This window comes from Pinus tabuliformis, chromosome 3_2, assembly GCF_031772625.1.
Source record: "Pinus tabuliformis cultivar Carrire ecotype Pingquan chromosome 3_2, CPIR1, whole genome shotgun sequence".
NCBI classification, from domain to species: domain Eukaryota; kingdom Viridiplantae; phylum Streptophyta; class Pinopsida; order Pinales; family Pinaceae; genus Pinus; species Pinus tabuliformis.
This window is the reverse complement of record NC_142302.1, coordinates 168,649,834-168,671,554: the sequence shown is the minus strand read 5'-3', so window position 1 is coordinate 168,671,554 and position 21,721 is coordinate 168,649,834.

Sequence of the window (21,721 nt, the reverse complement as noted above, 5' to 3'; positions counted from 1 at the left end):
CCAACTTGAATTTCCTAAGTTAAGTAAGTTTAATAAATTTAATTTAACTATTTTAAGTTTCTATGAGAATAGAATTCAATTTTAATTCACAATTTAATTCAAGGACAAATTAAACTATAATTTCTTGTTGGCATTTCTCAACACTCCCTCTCAACAAGAAAGGGATTATCAATTACCTCGATCCTGTCTCAGTGAAACTCGAATTTACACCTTGACAATGCCTTTGTCAATATGTCAGCATCTTGCTCCTCCATGGGAATGTAATATAACAACATGATCCGCCTCAATACACAATCTCTAAGATGATGATACCGGATATCAATATGCTTGGGCCGATCATGAAAGATTGAATTTTTAGAGAGTTTGATACAACTATGATTATCACAATAAATAACTGTCGGATCCATCTGTTGACCAAACAAACCAACCAAGATCTTCTTCATCCAGATAGCCTCACATGTTGTTTGACTTGATGCCATGTACTCTACCTCTGTGGAACTGAGTGCAATCGATCTATGTTTCCTGTTGTACCAAGAAATTGTCGCTAACCCAATGCTGAAGATCCCTCCTGATGTGCTCTTCTTGTCGGATGGACTCCCTGCCCAATTTGCATCGATGAAGCCTTGAAGCTTCACTCCCTCTGTTTGTTTGTACCATAAGCCAAACTGAGTAGTGCCTCTGAGGTATCTCAATACATGCTTTTGCACCTTCCAATACAACTTGGTAGGCCTAACCATCGCTTGACTAAGTTGGTTAACTGCATAACACATATCCAATAGTGTGTTCACTAAGTACATGAGTGAACCCACAAGCTGCCTAGAAACAATAGCTTCCACTACTTCCCTTGAAGTAGCATCCTCCTTCCACCAGTTACTAGCTAGAGGAGTCTCCATGAGTTTACTGCTCTCTGTGCAGAATCTCCCAAGTATCTTGTTGGCATACTTTCTTTGAGATACAAACAACTTCCCATCTCCCTGCCATACCTCCATGCCAAGAAAGTAATGCATGAGCCCCATGTCCTTCATCTCAAGCTCTCTTGCAAGGTCCTCCTTGCAAGTTTTGATGAGATTCTCATCACCTGTTAGTATGAGATCATATACATAAAGTACAATGATCAACAACTTACCTTCCATCACTATGTGATATAGGTTCGCATTCAATTCACTCTTCTTGAAGCCCAACCTAGTGAAGTATCTATCTATCCGACTCATAGTCCAAGGTTTCAAAACCTTTAAGCTACTCTATGTACACCGCTTCCTCAATCATGCCATTGAGGAAGGTAGTCTTCACATCCATCTGATGGATCTTCCAACCCAACTATGCTGATAGTTCCAAAATAGATTTGATTGACGAGTACCTTGCAACAGGAGCAAAGGTCTCATCATAGTCAATCCCTCTACATGTGAAAATCCATGGGCCACAAGTTTGGCCTTATGCTTCTCCACATTACCATTTGTAACTTGCTTTACCTTGTAAAGGCAATGGGAGATCATAACTGACTTGTCCTTCGGTCTCGGGACCACATCCCAAACATTGTTTCAAACTATGGAGTTATACTCATCTACCATTGCATCAACCCAAACCGACTGTCTATCACAACACATGCACCCATAAGTACTATGTATCCGGTGTACCTCTCTGGTGACCCCCTTTGTTTGCGCTAAGAAGAGGGAGTTCCCACATTCTCCCGTGCATCATCCAACAATCTGTCAGCTTCTGTAGTGTGCTTTCTTCCCTCTCTGGAAGACTCAACATGAGTGGATGTCTCCACTCTCTAAACCTCTGCATGTGGCTACTCCACATCAATTTGAGGCCCCTTAACCTTAGGAGCCAGAATATCCTCATCCGAATGTAGCTCAAGCTCCCTCTCAAGGGATACTCGCCTGACCTTCTCCTCATTGAACTTGATATCCTTGTGAACCACTGTGATCTAACTCATCGACATGTACACCTGATAGTTGTGGGTTGTATCAATGTACCCCACAAAGATCCCCAACTTTGTTGTTGGCTCAAGCTTCTTCTGTGCATCTTTGGTCACATGGCAATAAACCGATGACCCAAAAATCCTGACCATCATCTAGCCTCTTACCGGAATAAGCCTCCTTTGGTGTCTTCATCTCAAGTATCCGATGTGGGCTACGGTTTTGAACATAAACCGTTGTGTTGTATGCCTCAACCCACAAGTGTAGTGGTAGGCCTTGATCATGCAACATCGCCCTTGCTTCCCCTACTATGCTCATGTTCTTCCTCTTGGCAACCCCATTCTGTTGAGGGTTATGGGGTACCGTCAACTCTCATCTAATCCCTTCCGATGCATAGAAGTTCTTAAACTCATTTGACACATACTCACCACCATTATCGCTCCGTAGAGCTTTAACCTTCTTGGCAAACTCTTTCTCTGCCAATGCTTTGAACTCACAAAGCTTTGTGAAAGTTTGATCCTTTTTCTACATAAAAAATACCCATCATTTATGAGAATAGTCATCAACCAATATAAAATATTACCTGTGTTTGGTCGTGGACGCTGTTGAGAATGGTCCACACACATCTGAATAGACTCTCTCCAAAATAGACTCTGCTCAACTGTCTTTGTCTCCAAAGGAAGACTTGGCGTATTTTCCCAAAGTAGAACCCTTGCATGTATCAACTTGCTCAAGCGTACCTTTGTGAATACTGATAGAGATTTGCTGCAATATCTTCAAAGCCCCACGATGCTAGTGGCCCAATCACCTGTGCCACAACTGGCCAACGTCTTAGCTCAACATCTTTTCCGCTTTTGAACTCAAAGGAGCACAATCATCTACCTCTATCTTATAGAGATTCTAAACTCGAATCCCTATCTTGTTTACTTGACCTGTGGCTATGTGTTGAAGGAACTCCTTTCCTTTCGAAAATATCACATCATAGCCTCTTTCCTCAAGCATGGAAACAGATAACAAGTTCTTCGTCAGTCCAAGTACATGCATAACATTCTTCAAGGTGAGTGGAGCCGCATGCTCCCTCTGAAAAGTAATAGTGCCCACACCAGTAACACTAGAATTACCACCATCACCCATCTCGATATGCATCTTGAGATCTTTCTCCTCTAGTTCCTTGAATAACTCTTTGTCTCCAGCCATATGGAAAGAAGCTCCATTTTCTAAGTACCAGAAACTTCCCATCATTAAAGACACCATGCATGCAATGAGGGAAAAGTCCAATTCGAATTGGGAGGCCAAAGCCTCACCCGCCGCTCCTCCTGAGGGCTTCTCATTGGACTTCTTCAATGGATAATTTGTAGCAAAGTGATCCATCTTGTGACAATGAAAGCATTTAACATTTGTCATGTCCTTCTTCTTACCTCCATGATAAGAATATGATTTGGAATGGAAATTTTTACCTTTCCCCTTCCTCTCCTTGAACGCTAAGGCACAATTCTATTCATCATTAGTCTTGGATGAAGAGCCATCCCTGGTGTTCCTCCTGATTTCATCTTGCATCCAATCCGACCATAGTCGTTTCGAATTTGGCAGCTTCTCCCGATCATTGACAGAGTCCTGATAACTATGCCAACTCTTTGGGAGTCGAAGAAGAGAAAGGCTGACCATATCCTCCTAGAAAACTGTGATTCCAACACTTTCGAGTTCATCGCGACATTGAGTGAATTTGGTCAAGTAATTAGGAATCCTCTTGCCTTTCTCCATCTTGATTTTACGAAGTTTATCCTTTAGTGCCAACTTCCTTTGATCATTGTTATTTTGAAACAAGTCCGTCAAATTTTTCCACATAGCATGTGGGGTTTCATTTCCATGGAGAATCAAAAAATATGATATCGAACTCCCTCAAGGATTATCTGCCTTGCCTTCGCCACACACTTATTCCACTCGGCCAAGTTCTGTGCATCAGTAGCTGCTGGCTTAGGAATTGCTTGTTCAACAAATTCCTTCAAGTCATTGTCCTCTAGCACAACCTCCATCCTTTCCGTCTAGGATATGAAATTAAAGATACCTTCCAAGGCATACTCAAGCCTCAACCCATGGAACACCATCTTCCAATCCTGAAGTATGTATTGTAAATTCGACTTTCACCTGTAACCTAGAAACTCAAAACTTCTAAATCTCCTCTAGAGAGTTGATTTTAAATCAATGATATCTCCCTCTTCCGAACTCCGATTCGGACGATTTTTTTTTGAAGTTGGGTATCTTTTCCCAAGGAATCCATATCTACTATTTGTTTCAGAAAATTTTGCACAAAAATTTTATATCTTCTTTGCAAAATCTCGGCCCAAAAAACAATCTTACTGTGATACCATGTAGAAAATCCTGTAGATTCACAAGCTAATGCAATTTGCTAAAGCAAGAGATAATAATATAGTTCTACTTTTTACATTGGAAGCCCATAAACATCGAGAAAACAATAATCAATAGATGAAGAGAATCAAAGGCACATAAAACAATAAATATATGGGGAAAGCCACAATTGAAAACCCCACTATCTGTTTTGTATTAATTTGGAAAATCAAGATGAAATTACAATGCTTGTTCTATCTAGAACAATCCCAACACTCAACAAATTAAATCTCCAACTAATAAGCAAGCTCAAGGTCGAATCTTAGCCTCTTCACAAGATCTCCAAGTCTCTATTCCATTGTATAATTCCTATGGAGGGTCACTTGTATTTAGAGGGAAATAAAGCCTCTAAAAACTGTGCAATCCCTTAAGGATCAGTTCTTGATTGCATGCACTATCAGTGCAACTCAGAAAAATATACAACAAATAGCACACTGTCCTTGCACTCTAGTCTCAACTGGGTCTTTCTCAGAATCGACATGTATGAGTTTATGATTAGTAAATATTCAGTTAACTAGAGTAACACTGGTGGTGTTCATTACTGACACCACTTACTGTTAACTCACTATTAGTTCTCTCAATCAGTTTGAGAACTAATTTAACTGAACTGACTCATGAAACTGAGTCTTATATTTTAGAACTCACAATTAACTCACACTGGACTCCTACCAAGTAGGGATAACATACACATGACGACAGAAAGACTTCCAACTCGAATTTCGTAAGTTAAGTAAGTTTAATAAACTTAATTTAACTATTTTAAGTTGCTATGAGAATATAATTTGAATTTAATTCACAGTTTAATTCAAGGACAAATTAAACTAGAGTTTCTTGTTGCCATTTCTCAACATTCTTCTTCACAAAAAATATTAGTGCCCCCCAAGGTGACACATTTGACCTAATGTATCCCTTATTAATCATTTCCTTCAAATACAACTTCAGTTCCACTAACTGTCGAGCACTCATCCTGTATGGTTCCTTTGATGTTGGTGCTGCTCCTGGCATTAACTCGATAGAGAATTCCACTTCCCTGTGTGTTAGGGTCCAACCCTAACCCCTTTATTTATGTAATAAGCCCAATGGGCCAAGTCATAGTGATAGTTAGTTAGAGAGTAAATAAAGCCCGCATTAATAATTGTAAGTGATTGACCCGAATTAGAGAAAAGGGACCACAGTTAGTTGTAAACGGGCCATAGTTAATAAATAAAGTGGTTAACCTGTGTTATGCAAGGGACCGCTAGTAGTTAGGGTTTTGGATGTCATTTAGTTATAAATAGTCTTAGTTAGTAAAGGAAAGATCTTCGAGTCTTACTGTAATTGAGCTCTGCTTTGTTGGAGGTTGCCCCCTTGAAGAGGCAAGTGAAGATTGAATCTATCTATGAATAAAAAAATACTTGTTGTTTTTCTTTTTTTATTCTATGTTCTAGGTTATATTTCTTTGCATTTTTGGTATTCTGGAATTTCTCGCAGGTCAAGAGCATAACAAGTGGTATCAAAGCACTTTCAAGGGCCGGTTGTACCTCCTATTTTCACAATTTTTTTTAGGCTAGAGACATGTTCTGACGTCTTTAAACCACGCGATCTATCATTGAGTGCATAAACCTGCAGATTTGGGGATGCATGCACGCAAGAACTACAAGAGGTGGTCATGCTTGTTGGACTCCCTTGTAACCCATGTGGGTACCCCTTCAAGTAGTAGCGCATTAGACAGAACCCCACACGGATTGCACTTCCACGTACCCTTGGGTATATTGGAAGCCCCCTAGGTTCACTTGAAACCTAGCCTTAGATAAGCCATCGGCTGTATTTTTGCTATAGTACACTGAGAACAACACTCAGGGAGATTACTTATGCATACGATAGGGTAGTCGGGTAGTACGGCTAAGGGTATGGTCGATCCTCCTTTGTTAGCGCCCTGAAATATTGGGCCAAGTATTATTGTTGGACCCTTATGTATATTATGATCCGTAGCACTTGAAACTCCTTCGTGACCATAGTTCTCTCTACTATCTGAAGATCGCCCACTACCTTATCTTCCAGATCAAATCCAATAGTTGGGGTTATGTCGCCGCAGTGAAAATCAGATCGAGCAGTTGGTGTTTGGCCACTGTCGTGCAACTCACCTTCAGCAGTTGGGGTTTCACAGTGCCGCTCAGACTCTTTGTGTTATGAGGCTTGCTGCTACCATAGTCTGGGCACTATTTTCGCAGGACATTCGACAGGATCAAGTTTTCAGGAATTCAACCACTATAATATTAATAAGCGGGGAGTAAAACTCATTTGGGAGCAAAAAAAAAAGGGTCTGAGACCATCCCAGGATGCTTGTAAGAGACTTAGCCCATAAGCTTCAGGACGACGAGCTGATCGCAGTGGTACCATTCACTTGTCAACCTCAATTTTCCAGTGGTCCCAAATTTTTTCCGAAGTGACTTCAAGTGCCTCCTGCCAATAGATTCCTGAGCTCGCCCTTTTGCCAGGAAGAATACTCTTAATTAATTGACCGAGGTTTTTGTATGGTAGGTATGAAATCTCAAGCCATGGCCCATGAGAAGATCGAGAGCCTTGAAAAAAGGTTGGATGAGTTCTAGGGCACTATGGACCGAATTACCTCACAACTTTCACAACTCAACAATATGATGTAGAGGTCTCATTGGGAAGAGCATAGTGTTGATGAAAACCTCGAAGGAGAATCTAGACATCACATTCACTTCCATGGAAATCACCAAAATTCCCACCCTCGGCCACCCAAGCTGGACATGCACAAATTTGATGTCTCTAATTCGGCAGTATGGGTAGCACAAATGGAACAATATTTCTCCCTTAATGATATCTACGAAGATAAAACTAAAATACGTGTGGGAGCCCTTTACTTGGACCAAGAGAGATGGTAATGGTGGCAGTGGCACCAGAAATGTTATCCCGGGAACATAACTTGGCACATGTTTTCAAAATCCCTAAGTGACCGCTTTGACATGGAATCTAATTTTTTGGGCCATCTCACTAAGCTTCGACACACAGACATAGTAAAAGACTACATTTCAGTCTTTGAGACGTTGGCCATCATAACTGACGGTCTCGGAGATGGCTTCTACTTGGAGTGTTTCATCAGTGGTCTCAAAGAAGCCATCAAAGCCCATGTCTAGATGTACCACCCAGCTATGTCGATGGACGCCTGCAAAAAGGCCGTCAAGGTGGAACTCACCTTAACTACCCAGTGCACTCATCCAAATTTTGTAGCCAAGGGGCGTCCCAACCAAGCTTAGGGCCCTACCCAAACACTTAAGGTTCAAAAGGTGTCTCTAGTAGAAATGGATGAAAGAATAAAACAAGGATTGTGCTACTATTGTGATGACAAATACTCCCTGGGTCATAAATGCAAGGAACCAAAATTATTTCAAATTGATGTTACTTATAATAGCTCATTTTAGGAGGCCCCACCCCTTGGGGGCCTCGAGGATGAAGTTGATGAAACCCAGCCTTACAATGATCTCACAGCTACGCCAGATGAACTAGTTATCTCACTACATGCTTTGGCGGGCATTTCTTCGCCTCAAACTCTCAAAATCTGAGGATTTCTTAAACATCGACCAGTAGTGGTATTGATTGATAGTGGGAACACTCATAACTTTATCCATAAGCGAGTTACCGAATTTGTTCATTGTTTTGTGTGGGAAGTCCCTAATTTCCAATTCCTTATCATTGATGGGGGGACCATGAAATGTGAAGGCCGCTGTGAAAATATTAAACTTCACATGGGAGACTACCACCTAAAGACTCACATGTTTTATATTGAAATTGGTTGTGACATTGTCTTGGGTGTTAAATGGCTTCGCACACTGGGCTCGATCACAATGGATTTCTAGGTGTTATATATGAGCCTTAAGCAAAATGCCCACATGCATACATTACGCGGACTCCATTCAGGTACTCCTACTATCATCAGTTCACATCAAATAGAAAAGCTTTTAAAAAAGGTCCATCACAGAGTCATCGCCCAATTTAATGTCATCTAAACCATTGAATCCACTACTCCTCATATTCATCACGAGGTGCAACAGGTCTTAGACTGTCACCAATAGGTATTTGACAAACCTAAGCTTCCACCCTCTAGGGGTGAACATGATCATAGCATCCCTTTGGTCTCAGGTGCCCAACCGTCTAATGTGCGCCCATATCGATATCCTTTCACCCAAAAGAATGAAATTGAAAAAATCATCAAGGAAATCCTTGAAGCCGGTGTTATTCATCCCAGCGTCAGTCCTTATTCGTCACCAGTGGTCATGGTGCTAAAGAAAGATGGAGAATGGTGCATGTGTCCGAACTTTCGGGCCCTAAAAAATATCACTGTCAAAGACAAATTTCCTATTTCAGTTGTTGATGATCTTCCTAATGAATTACATGGTGCTCAGTTCTTTACCAAGCTAGATCTTCGCTCTGGCTATCACCAAATACGCATGAAGGAAGTAGACATTCCCAAGACTGCCTTCCGAACTCATGAAGGCCATTATGAATTCTTGGTCATGCCATTTGGTCTCTATAATGTTCCATCCACTTTTCAAAGCCTCATGAACCACCTGCTGAAACCATATCTTCGAAAATTTGTCCTCGTCTTCTTTGATGACATTCTCATCTACAACCTAACTTGGGACAAACATCTTCAGCATGTAGACCTGATCTTGCAACTGCTCCGGAATCACAAATTATTTGTCAAATTGTCCAAGTGCTCTTTTGGCATGGAAGAAGTTGAGTATTTGGGACACATTGTGGGTCGTGAAGGTGTAAGGGTTATCCAAAAACGATATAGGAAATGCAAGATTGGCCCCAACCAAAAACCTTGCAGAGTTTGAGGGGATTATTGGGTCTCACTAGCTACTATCACAAATTTGTTTGCAATTATGGTCGCATTGCTAGACCCATCACTAATATTCTCAAGAAAAATTAATTTCTCTGGACTGATGCAGCTCAGCAGGCGTTCGTGGCTCTCAAACAGGCCATGTGCTCCACTCCCATATTGGCCCTACCAGACTTCACCAAATATTTTGTGATTGAATGTGATGCTTCTAGTACTGGTATTGGTGTTTTATTAATGCAGGAAGGTTAACCATTGGCCTTCACCAGCCAACAACTGAGTGGAAAACATCTGGGTCAATCTACCTATGAGAAAGAAATGATGGCCATCTTACATGCAGTAGACACCTGGCGACCATACTTGTTGGGGCGACGTTTCCAAATCTGCACAGACCATCAAAGCCTAAAATATTTTCTAGAGAAATGACTATCATTGCCACAACAAAATAAATGGTTGGCCAAAATGCTGAGATATGATTATGAGATAATTTAAAAGAAAGGGCGTGACAATGTAGTAGTTGATGCTTTATCACGCCAATTTGAGGATGAAATCACCCTGCTATCAATCTCCCTTCCCATACCAGATTGGATTGAAGAGGTCCGCAGGGAATGGTTCTCACACCCCTTTCTCCCCCAACTTATCAATAACTTGAGAGAAGATCCTAATTCCTCAGCCGACTGCTCTTGGAAGGATGATATTCTTTGCTACAAGGATCGAGTATTTATATCACTGACACCCACCCTCAAAACCCACATTTTAGAAGAATTGCACTCATCTCCAACTTTAGGGCATTCAGGCTTTTAGAAGATTTATGCTCGCGCTCGTCGTTCTTTATTTTGGACTGGAATGAAAAACGACATTCTTACTTGTGTAGCTGAATGTGATGTGTGTCAACATAACAAAGGAGAAATAATCAAGTTATCGGGAACCTTACAACCATTTCCACTCCTTGCCTCTGTCTAGATAGATGTTTCCATGGATTTCATCGCTAGTTTCCCAAAGTCGGAGAACAAATATGTCATCATGGTGGTTGTGGAAAAACTTTCTAAATATGCTCATTTTTGCGCTCCACCCCACCCATTTACCCCCACTTTGGTGGCTCAAACTTTCATGGACTAGATCATCAAACTGCATGGCATGTCGAATTCCATTGTGTCTGATTGCGACCCCACTTTCACCAGAAAATTTTGGCAAGAAATTTTCAAGCTACAAGGCACGCAACTCCAACTAATTATCGCCTATCATCCCCAAACCAATGGTCAAACAAAAGCAGTCAATAAACATTTGGAGACATATCTAAGGTGCTTTTCTTCAAAAAAGCAACATCAATGGGTACAATGGCTACCTTTACCTGAATGGTGGTATAATACTAACTATCATGAATCCACCAAGATGACTCTATACGAGGCAGTATATAGCCAAATCCCACCTTCACCTATTTCTTATATCCCTAGATGTTCTAAGGTGCAGGCAGTTTATCAACTCCTACAAAACCGTGCCGCCATGATAGCTCATCTCAAAGATAATCTACATCAGGCTCAAAATCAAATGAAGCAACAGGCAGATCAGCATCGTTCCAAGTGCACATTTCAAGAAGGGGATCAAGTATTCCCGCACTGCAACCATATAAGAAAACATCTCTGAAAGAAAGGGCTTCCACAATCTAGCACAAAAATTCTATGGACCTTATCAGATACTTAAACGCATTGGAGCAGTTGCCTACAAACTAGCCTCAAGAAAGTGGTGGGGAACAATTGCAGAATTCAAACCAGTCTACTCGAATTGGATGAAGAAGGCTCACTTTGGCTCCAACCAGAACAAGCCCTCGATACCTGTGAAAGACATCTCTGTGACCACACGATTAAGGAAGTCCTTGTCAAGTGGAAAGAAACCTCTCCAAAAGATGCGACCTGGGAACTAACCACTATTCTTCAGTAGTTTCCACAGCTTTAGCCTTGAGGACAAGGATCTTTTTGATGGGGGAGGGCATGTTAGGGTTGAACCCTAAACCCTTTATTTATGTAATAAGCCTAATGGGCCGAGTCATAGTCATAGTTAGTTAGAGAGTAAATAAAGCTCGCATTAATAATTGTAAGTGGTTGACCCGAATTAGAGAAAAGGGACCACAGTTAGTTGTAAATGGGCCATAGTTAATAAATAAAGTGGTTAACCTGTGTTATGCAAGGGACCATTAATATTTAATGTTTTGGATGTCATTTAGTTATAAATAGTCTTAGTTAGTAAATTAAAGATCATAGAGTCTTATTGTAATCGAGCTCTACTCTGCTGGAGATTGTCCCCTCGAAGAGGAAAGTGAACATTGAATCTATTTGTTAATAATAAAATACTTGCAGTTTTTCTCGTTTTATTATGTGTTCTGGGTTATATTTCTTCACATTTTTGGTATTCTGAAATTTCTCACAGGTCAAGAGCATAACACTGTGAGGTGATAACTCTGAGATTTGTGATGGGAATACATCCTAAAAATGTTGCAAAACTGGATACCTCTTCAAGACCTCAGCATCCTCAACATCCTTACCTTTATCATTGGAAATATGAATGACAAACAATACACATCCCTTCTTGCTATTGTGCTTGGCCTGCATAGCTGTAACCAATCTAATTGATGTCACATTCTTCTTACCCTGCAATATTCTTTGTTATCCATTTTCATCAAAGCACTCGGTAGCCTTTTCATAATAATTCACCTTAGTATTGTGAAGATACAACCAATCCATACCCAACAACATATTGTACGATCCCAATGGAAGCACATTTAGATGTGCTGACGTAGACATATCATTCAACTCAAATGCACAAGCTCTTACCTAATGATGAACTCTATTCTTAGTACCTATAACCAACTTCCCTAATCAAAAATTTGCATGCACTTTTTTTCTCAAACCACACTTATCAACCATGTCAAGGTTAACGTAACTACAATTAGATCCAGGGTCAATAAAAAAAGAAACAACTTTATCAAAAAGCTTACCATCCATGTCTATAATGGATGCCTGGTGATCCATCTACCTGTTATCCAATGCTGCATAGATTTGAGGAACACTTTGTCCAACATGTTGAGAAATCTAGGGCAAAGGGATGAGTTGATTTCTCTAGAAATGATAATTGCTTGTGATGCAACTTTACTTAGTATTTTATTAGATTATTTCTTTCTGTTTATTATGTTAATGTTTTCTATCATCAAACAACTACCAAATCATAAATAAGCATGAGAGAAGGGACACAAAATTTAGGTAATCAACCAAGGTAAAAACCTCTCCAAATTGAGAGGAAAACCCAAATGAATTCTTCTTCTTATAGAATCTTCAAGTGATGAATTCCAATACCAAGACCCTCGACCAAGATTCATCCAAGACCAAGTCACCCTTGCCCTTAAGTCAAAGCAACTTCTTCCTTGACTTCAATTTCGACCTCAATAACACTTCATCCTTCCTTACTGCAATTCGGCTTACCTACAATTTCTGTAAGTTTTCGGTCCTAGCTTCAGAAACCCTAGGCCACATGAGAGAGGAGATAATGGAGAGATCTATTCTCCTTTGCCTTCACTATGCCTCCTTTTATTTCCTAGTGAATTCGACCTTCAAATTAGACCTTGTTGACACCAATATTTTGACACTGATGTGACTACAACTCGGCCTTTCTGCAGTAAATTGAAACCCTAGATATATTCACACGTGGGGAGAGAAGTAGCCCAAAATTGATCCCAAAAACTTTGATCTTGTTTCCTTCTTTCATCCTCTTTTATCTCACACCTTTTTCTCTTACTTGTGTTCGAGTGTCAAGTGTGTAGTGTATCCTTGAGAGAGGTCAAGTTCCTCCTTATATAGGCTTCTCTTTCATGACTTGAGGCCGACTTGATCTTAGTGAAGGTTTATTGCTTCATTAAAGGCCAACTTGTTGGAGGTGCTTGGACTTGGTCTTAGAGGATCTTTAGACCCTTTACAATGACTTAATTACGTATGTAACATGCCCAAATGGGTCTTCAATACATGACATTGACTCAGTAGACTTTATGACTTGATGACCAAACCTAATAACTCACAATGGGAGCTTCATCTATAAAATAAAATTCCTTGAGCATGAAACCCATGACTCAAGCATAACAAAAATAATTTTATTTTTCTTCTTTTCATCAATTACATAAAATCATGATTACACATGTCATTATGAAGACAAAACCTAGTTACATATTTCAACACTCCCTCTTAAATAGGGAGGTATTGGTAATCCATACAGGGTACTTGGACATTATCAATCTGAAGAATTCTCATAAGAAGAGTCGGATTGGTAACCCATCTATTTAGCATCATGTCATCCAACATTGTGACATAGAAAGGCCTTAACTAACCACTCTCTCTCTCCACAAGAATAGAGCACAATGTTGGTGATACCAATGATTTATAGATACCATCATCATTGTCTCTCTCAGAACATACCCCACCCAGGTTCTCTCAGAGTATGTTCCACCATGACTATATCTTGGATTCCCAGTCCTCAAAGAGTATCAGTCCTCTACGATTACTCTTATCTTGGATGCCCTAATACATCCTCAAAGAGTATCGAATGCCAAATGCTTATCCAATCCTCCATTGTATATACCCGAGTGAAGACAAGAATGATGTGTCTATCTCTCCCTCTCGACTAGGGATGATATACACATTCCATTGAAGGAATTCACCCATTCCTGTAAAAGGAATGTACCCAAGGTCCCTCTTAATCAGGGACTTGACCAAGCTCCCTCTCGACCAGGGACTTTCTTTCAACAACTCTCTAGGTGGAGATCATGGGATAACCAACTGCTTGTAGGAATTCCTCTTTTTAATGTCATGTACTTCTTCTTTAAGATAAAGCCTACATATTTTGTGACTTCTTTGTAGGGCACAAACCATCCATAACTTTCATTCATGCATCATATCAATCATCTCATCCTTCCTATCATTAGAAATTGATCCATTAGATCATATCTGACCTTCATTCATGCCTTGCTGCCTTCTTCATGTCATGTTTTCCCTAAGGACCTTTCATCATGCCACATGAGCCTTAGTTGTAGAAGACATCCACAACTCTTCCTTTGGAAACCCTGCATTATCCCATCAAGATATTGTTCAAAAACATTAAATTAAAATTACCTTTGTGTTGGTCTTTCATCATGACATTTCCTTGTTCACATCAACATTCTACATATGTATTGGCACATCTCCAAAATAATATACAATGTCAAGGGTCTCTTCCCTTTTCAAACTTCATCAGGATCTTTATATCTTTCCATGGAGATATCATAGTCAAATATTTTAGTCTTTGGATGTTGATTTCCTTTTCCATAGTTGCATTTTTTCATGATCTCTTCCTTTCTTTCTTCACACATTACTTTCCAAGAACTTCCAATCACGGTTCTTTTAATTTTTGTCAACCACCTCATATGACATATTATGTTGATTTCATCTAGCCAATGTGTGAACCATGCCTTCCTGCATCCTTCCAAAGAAGGAGTTCCTTTCTTTTGATCATGCTGTAGAGGTAGAGAAATCATCAATGATATCTACAACCATATCATATTCCTTAATTAAATATATTCATACATAACTCATTTCTTCCTTGAGGTCATCTAGAATTCCTTCAACAACTTCCTTGATTGAAAGAAATCCAATCTTCTTAACTTTCTTTGCATCTTATGACATCATATCTTTATTAAATGAATCCCATACAAGGTGGAATTCTTGGTGAAACACTTGCTCCTTTCAATAGGTGAACCTTCCAGTGAATATTCCAATGGAGGATCTTGATTATCCTGTTCCGAAAAATTCTCCTCTTGAATGATGTATGATGAGATTTTATACTATATGACTTTCTTCTTCCCATAAATAGTACTAATGCTTCTAATGAGGTTACCAAGAGCTACATACTTCTATAGGTAGCTGCCATAGACGTCTATTTCAACTATCTTTCACGCTTCTTCTTCTAAGATAATATCATGAGCTATTGCTTTCAATCTTATGCTTATATGATGCCATATGAATCCTATCATTCTTCTTAGTAATTCATACCATGAGATCTATACAACAGAAAAACTTGAAAACATAAACTTTGAAAAGGACTAGGTGAGGAAGACTATCTCAATCATAGTAGAGATATTTTACTTCCTCTTTCTTGGATTTCTTCTTTTCGGCTTCCTCCACTTCTTCAGTGATATAGGCTTCTTATCTTCCTCTTTCGTTGTTGTCCTTGTTGAGTTTAGGACAATCTCTCTTGCAGTGCCCATATTATTTACATCCATAGCATTGAACCTTTGCCACATTCTTCTTTATTTTATGAGGACCAAATTTCCCAAACTTCCCTTTTCTCTTTCCTATAGTAGCATATGCTTGAGTTTTCTCATTTGATCCTACATCAGATTTTGCCTCCAATGTAGTTTCTTCTATTTTAATTTTTACATAGTGACCATAGATCCTTGAATGGAGTAGCTTCCTTCTTCCCATAAATGCTTGATGTAAAGTTACCCCATTTATCTATAAGTGCATTTAGGGCTATGGTAGTCATCTCCTTGTCTAACAATATTTCACCCAAATCTTGTAGTTGGTCGCTTATTTAAGATATCCTCATAAAGTATGAGGCTATTCTTTCTTCTTTTGATATCCTCATATTGTAGAGTTCTTGTCTTAACGATAGTACTTCTCTTGCAGTTCTTATGGAAAAAAACTCTACAAGTTTGTCGTATATTTCTTTTGATGTTTCTAATTTAGATACATAGGGAATTAGGGGATCCTTGATGGATTATATGAAAATCCTTTGAGCCCTTACTTCCCCTTTCATATACCTTGCAAGTGCTTGAGCATCTTCCTTTAGAGGTTTAGTGATTGAGCCCTTAACATGTTCCATGACCTCATTTTATATGAGGTTCAGAATTCTCCTCTTCTTCCTTGCAAGAAAATTTTAAGCCCCAACCAATTTGTTTCTTTCCTTGCCAAAAGACATTTTGATAGATTCAGATGTAGACATAAATCTACTTACTAGTGAGGATGCTCATTCATCCTGCTGCCTTCTTGAATTTGATGATAATATAGGTAATTGAAATCTTCTTTGTTGATGAAGATGCTTTTCTTCAAGAGCAATCCTTGACTCAAAAGAGAGGGATATCACCTTGAATTCTTTAATGATGATGAAAATGTCCTTGATCTTGTTTATCTTGGATGAGTAGACTTCAAGTTCTTTTAATTGTAGATCTATTAAACTTGAGTAGAGGTAGGGTTTTTGTGGTATCTTTCCTTGACGATGACTTGAGAGAGGATCCCAAGAATACTTCTAGTGTATACTTCTTCTTTGATCGATATAGGGTTTTGACATTTCTAAGAAAATGATGTAGACCTTGTCTCCAAGATGCCTTGAGGATGATATGATCTTCTAGATGCTTTGATGCCCTTTTAGAACTTCGGTCCTTGAATGCTTGAGTGTCCCCTATTGAGCTGCCCTTCCTTGATTTGTCACCTTAGCTCTGATACCATGTTGAGAAATCTAGGGTAGAGGGATGAGTTGATTTCTCTATAAATGATAACTGCTTGTGATGCAACTTTAATTAATATTTTATTCACTTCTTTCTTTCTCTTGATTATGTTAATTTTTTCTATCATAAAACAACTACCAAATCATAAATAAGCATGAGACAAGGGACACAAAATGTAGGCAATCAACCAGGGCCAAAACCTCTCCAACTTGAGAGGAAAACCCAAACGAATTCTTCTTCTTATAGAATATTCAAGTGATGAATTCCAAGACCAAGACCCTTGACCAAGATTCCTCCAAGACCAAGTCACCCTTTCCCTTAAGTCAAAGCAACTTCTTCCTTGACTTCAACTTCGACCTCAACAACACTTTTACTGCAACTTCATCCTTCCTTACTACAATTCGGCTTACCTACAACTTTTGCAACTTTTCGACCCTTGCTTTAGAAACCCTAGGTCACATGAGAGAGGAGATAATGGAGATATCTATCATCCTTTACCTTCGCTATGCCTCATTTTCTTTCCTAGTGAATTCGACCTTCAAACTAGACCTTGTTGACACCAATATTTTAACACACTGATGTGACTAAAACATGATCTTTTTGCAACATATTGAAACCTTTGATCTCTTCACACGTGTGGAGAGAAGTAGCCCAAAATTGATCCCAAAAAATTCAATCTTCTTTCCTTCTTTCATCCTCCTTTATTTGGTGTCAAGTGTGTAGTGTATCCTTGAGAGAGGTTGGGTGCCTCCTTATATAGGCTTCTTGCTCATGACTTGAGTTCGACTTGCCATTGACTATAGGCTGACTTGACCTTAGGGAAGTTTAATTGCTTCATTGAAGGCTGACTTGTTGGACGTGCTTGGAATTGGTCTTGGAGGATATTTAGAGTCTTTACAATGACTTAATTACATAAGAATCAATGACTGGTTTGTACCGAATGATCAAAAGATTCCTACAAAAAGCCAAAGTGGGAGGAAGCACAAACTCCACCTTCCTAGCTCTATTTCCCAAAGAAGCCAACCTGGAGGCGTTCGACAGATTCAGGCCAATCTCGCTACGTAATGCGTCCTACAAAATTCTCACCAAGTTACTTGCTAATAGAATAAAGCCTCTGCTGGATAAACTCGTCTCAACCAATCAAGGAGGGTTTGTCAAAGGCAGGCATATCCTGGACAATGTGATTTTGGTGCAGGAAATCATCCACTCCAGCCAAAAATGCAAAGAGAAAGGTATGCTCATCAAACTGGATATGGCGAATGCCTTTGATCGAGTAAGGCACTCCTTCCTCCTCCAAGTGCTTTTTGCATTTGGTTTCAGTTTTGAATTTGTAAAATTGATTAAAGCATGCATTAGAGACCCTTGGATAGCCCCTCTAGTAAATGGCAGGCTGGAAAATTACTTCAAAGCTTCAAGGGGAATCAGGGAAGGTTGCCCTCTATCCCCCTTCTTGTATATTTTGGTGGCAAACTTTCTAAGCTGAAATCTCACAGATGAGAAGCTCAACGTGACACTTCCTGGCATTAGGACGATAACCAGAACAACCCCAATAAATCATGCCTTGTTCGCCGATGACTCTATCCTTATGGGAGGAGCCTCCATTAAAATAGCAAGAGCCTTCAATGGAGTAATCCAAAGCTTCTGCAGAGTCTCCAGAGCTATGGTCAACAAGAGGAAAAGTGCAGTGTACGGCTAGGTGGTAGACCAACAATCTATACTCAGGATTGCCCAAGCACTTGGCTTCACCGGATATGTCTCTTGGGAAAAATTCAAGTATCTTGGCCTGCCTTTAACCTTGGGTACCACTAAGGCCCCTCATTGGATGGAAATTATCAGCAAAATCAAGGAAAAAATCACTGCTTGGGGCGGGCAGTGGCTTACCACAACCCAGAAGCTCACTTTGGTCAAGTCAATTCTCTCATCCCTTCCTATCTACCAGGCTTCGTTCCTCTTAGCTCCAAAAATGATCATCGAACAATTAGCAAAGTTGATTCAAAATTTTCTATGGCAAGGAGGAAAGGGGAACCAATTTTTTTTTCATATAGTAAGCTGGGACATAGTGAGAAGGCCAATATCTGAAGGTGGACTTCAGGTAAGAGATCCTGGGTTGGCCAATTTGGCAATGGGAGGGAAGATCCTCTGGAAAATGTTCTCAAACCAAAGGCACCCTGTAAGTCAAGTTCTAATTAAAAAATATCTACACAGAATCTCAATAAAGAATATGGAAGAAGGAGCTTCCCACAAAGGAACCACGCTGTGGAAGTTGTGCAACCAAGGCTGGAAATTATTTAAAGATCAACTCTACAAAATACTAGGAAATGGGAAAATAATTAGACTATGGGATGACAAGATCATGGGCCTCCAACCCCTAAATCTTCCACCGGAAATAGCAGACTTGTGCAACTGGCTCATCCAAAAAGGTATCCACAAACTTGCTGACATATGTGCTTCAGATTCAGCAGGGAACTGGAGTAACTGGGCCCTCCATCGCCCCCCTGATTGGATGCTCCCTCAACTCCAACAATTACTAGTTAAAATATATGGTCTGGCTCCTGTGCACCTCCATTTGAGGGACAAGTGGGGCTGGGGGAAGTCTGGAGCTTACTCAACACGGCTGGGCTTTGCAGCTCTGCAAGAACAACAACATCAGATCCACACTACAAATTTTTGGCAGCATGTCTGGGACCCATTTGGACTCCCAAAAATTACCTTCTTTTGCTGGATACTCATGCACAAAAGGACCCTCACTGGAGATAACTTAGAGAAAAGAGGAATCAATGGTCCCCACAGATGCCCTCTCTACTACAAGGCCCAGGAAATGATCGATCACCTATTCATAGACTGCCCCTTCTCTCAAGAAGTCTAGTTGAAAGCAATGATGGGGCTCAACTCCCAAATCCTGGAACAAACTTTAGTTGATAGTCTCTTCGCAACATGGAAGGATCGTTATCCTCACACTCTAAAAAACAAATCAACATGGAATAAAATCTGGAATGTAATCCCAAAATATATCTTCTGGGGAATCTGGTTGGCAAGGAATGAAGCCATCTTCAACAACAAACTACATTCCACCAACTCAGTGACTGCCAAGGCCAAAGCTATGCTGCTGGAAACTTTTGAAAATAGACTATATAAGTCTCACAATTCCCTATTCCCTGAAGAGCTCAGCTAGATAGGTGAATCCCTGAGTCAGGCCAACATAAAAAAGAATATCTCCCTGCCAAGTCCCAATCCAGAGTGGCGACTTCGGATCTCTAAGGAGTATTTTAAAAAGTGGTGGAAAAATCAGGGCAAAGTCACGATTTTCTTCGACATAGCCTCCAAAGGAAACCTGGGGATATCAGGAGCAGGAGGAACAATTTACTCAAAAGATGGGCACAAAAAGGATAGTTTTAGTTGGGGCCTAGGACAGAGCACTAAAAATCAGGCCGAGATACTCAGACTGTTCAAAGCATGTCAGCTGGCCCTGAGGAACAGAGGGGAAAACCTTCAAATCTTAAGGGACTCCAAAATCCTGATTAAAATCCTTCACATGGGCGACCAATTCAATAGCGCGGCTCTAAACAAGACCCTTGAAAGAATAAGAAAGTTGACTGAAAATTTCACTTCTTGCTAATCCTACCATGTCCTGAGAACTCTGAACAAGGAAGCTGATATATTGGCCAACAAAGGATGTCTTCTAGCTTAAGTTATGCTGGCAATAAACGATGAAGAAGCTGAAAGACACCCAATTCTTTAACAGAAAGGGAGAGCTGCACATGGACAATTTTGACAAGGCAGCGAGTCTGAATCCCTATGCATAAGCATTGTCTCCATGAAACTGCAAAAATTAAATGAGTGTAGAAGAAATACGCAAAACCTATGCTCCGACATAGGTTGATAGTCACGGACGAGAAAGATTTGGAAAGTGGCAAGAAGGATTAACATCGAGCGGAATCGACAGGTTAACGGTTTATTGCATGGGCCATCAACGGTATGGTGTTTTAGCATGGCACAAAATTGTATGCAAAGAGAGGTCGGTTGTATATGACGCAGAGAGTGGTAAGCGGTCTTCATTGCACCGCTTAAGGTTGTTGGGCAGTATTTCTCAAAATGGACGCGATGTACCTGAGGGGATGATGCGTGGCAGGACAAAACCTCCCTTCTCGCGCGCCTCTGAGGTGTTAAGGGTCGGACAATGAGAGACATGAAAAGCGTCAAATCCGGGCGGGGGAAGATCTACGGTTATTGCGTGTTGAATATGGAGGGGATTTGATGACGTGGGGAGTGGTTTGCAGTTTTCATTGCACCGCTTCTGGATGCTGGGTAGTATTTCTTAAACGAACGCGATGTATCCGAGGGAATGACGCGTGGCAGGACAAAACCGCCCATCTCGTGCGCTTCTATGGTGTTAAATGTCAGACATAGTTAGACGTGAAAACCATTAGATCTAGGTTGGGGATGATCTGACGGTTAGTGCGCGCGGAAAAAGGTGGGGCGTTAATGACACGGGGAGTGGTATGCGGTTTTCGTCGCACCGCTTCTGGCCGCAGGGAAGTTTTTATTAAACAGACGTAATGTACCTGAGGGAATGATGCATGGCAGGATAAAACCCCCATCTCGTATGCTTTTGAGGAGTTAAGGGTCGGACAACGAGGGACACGAAAAGCATCAAATCTGGGCGGGGGAAGATCTGATGGTTATTGCGCGATGGTTATGGGCGGGGGAAGATCTAACATGCATGCATGAAAAACACATTCCACCCATCCAGTCCAAGTGTTTGAACCTGGAAGCTTTGTTACCACCTTGTAATGCCTCCTCCGACATTTACCCAAATTCACAAGCTCGCCAGGGTAAACATGAGATGAGAGTTACTATGCGAGACCCGATTTCCAAGATGCACTCATGGAAAATGGGGTTCACATGTGCATAATTGACTGTAAACACCCAGTGACACATGATCACATTGTTACCATCCTAACTTGACCCAACATTATTTCTTTTTAGTTTCATTTCCTTAAATTTAACAAAATTTCTATATTCTCG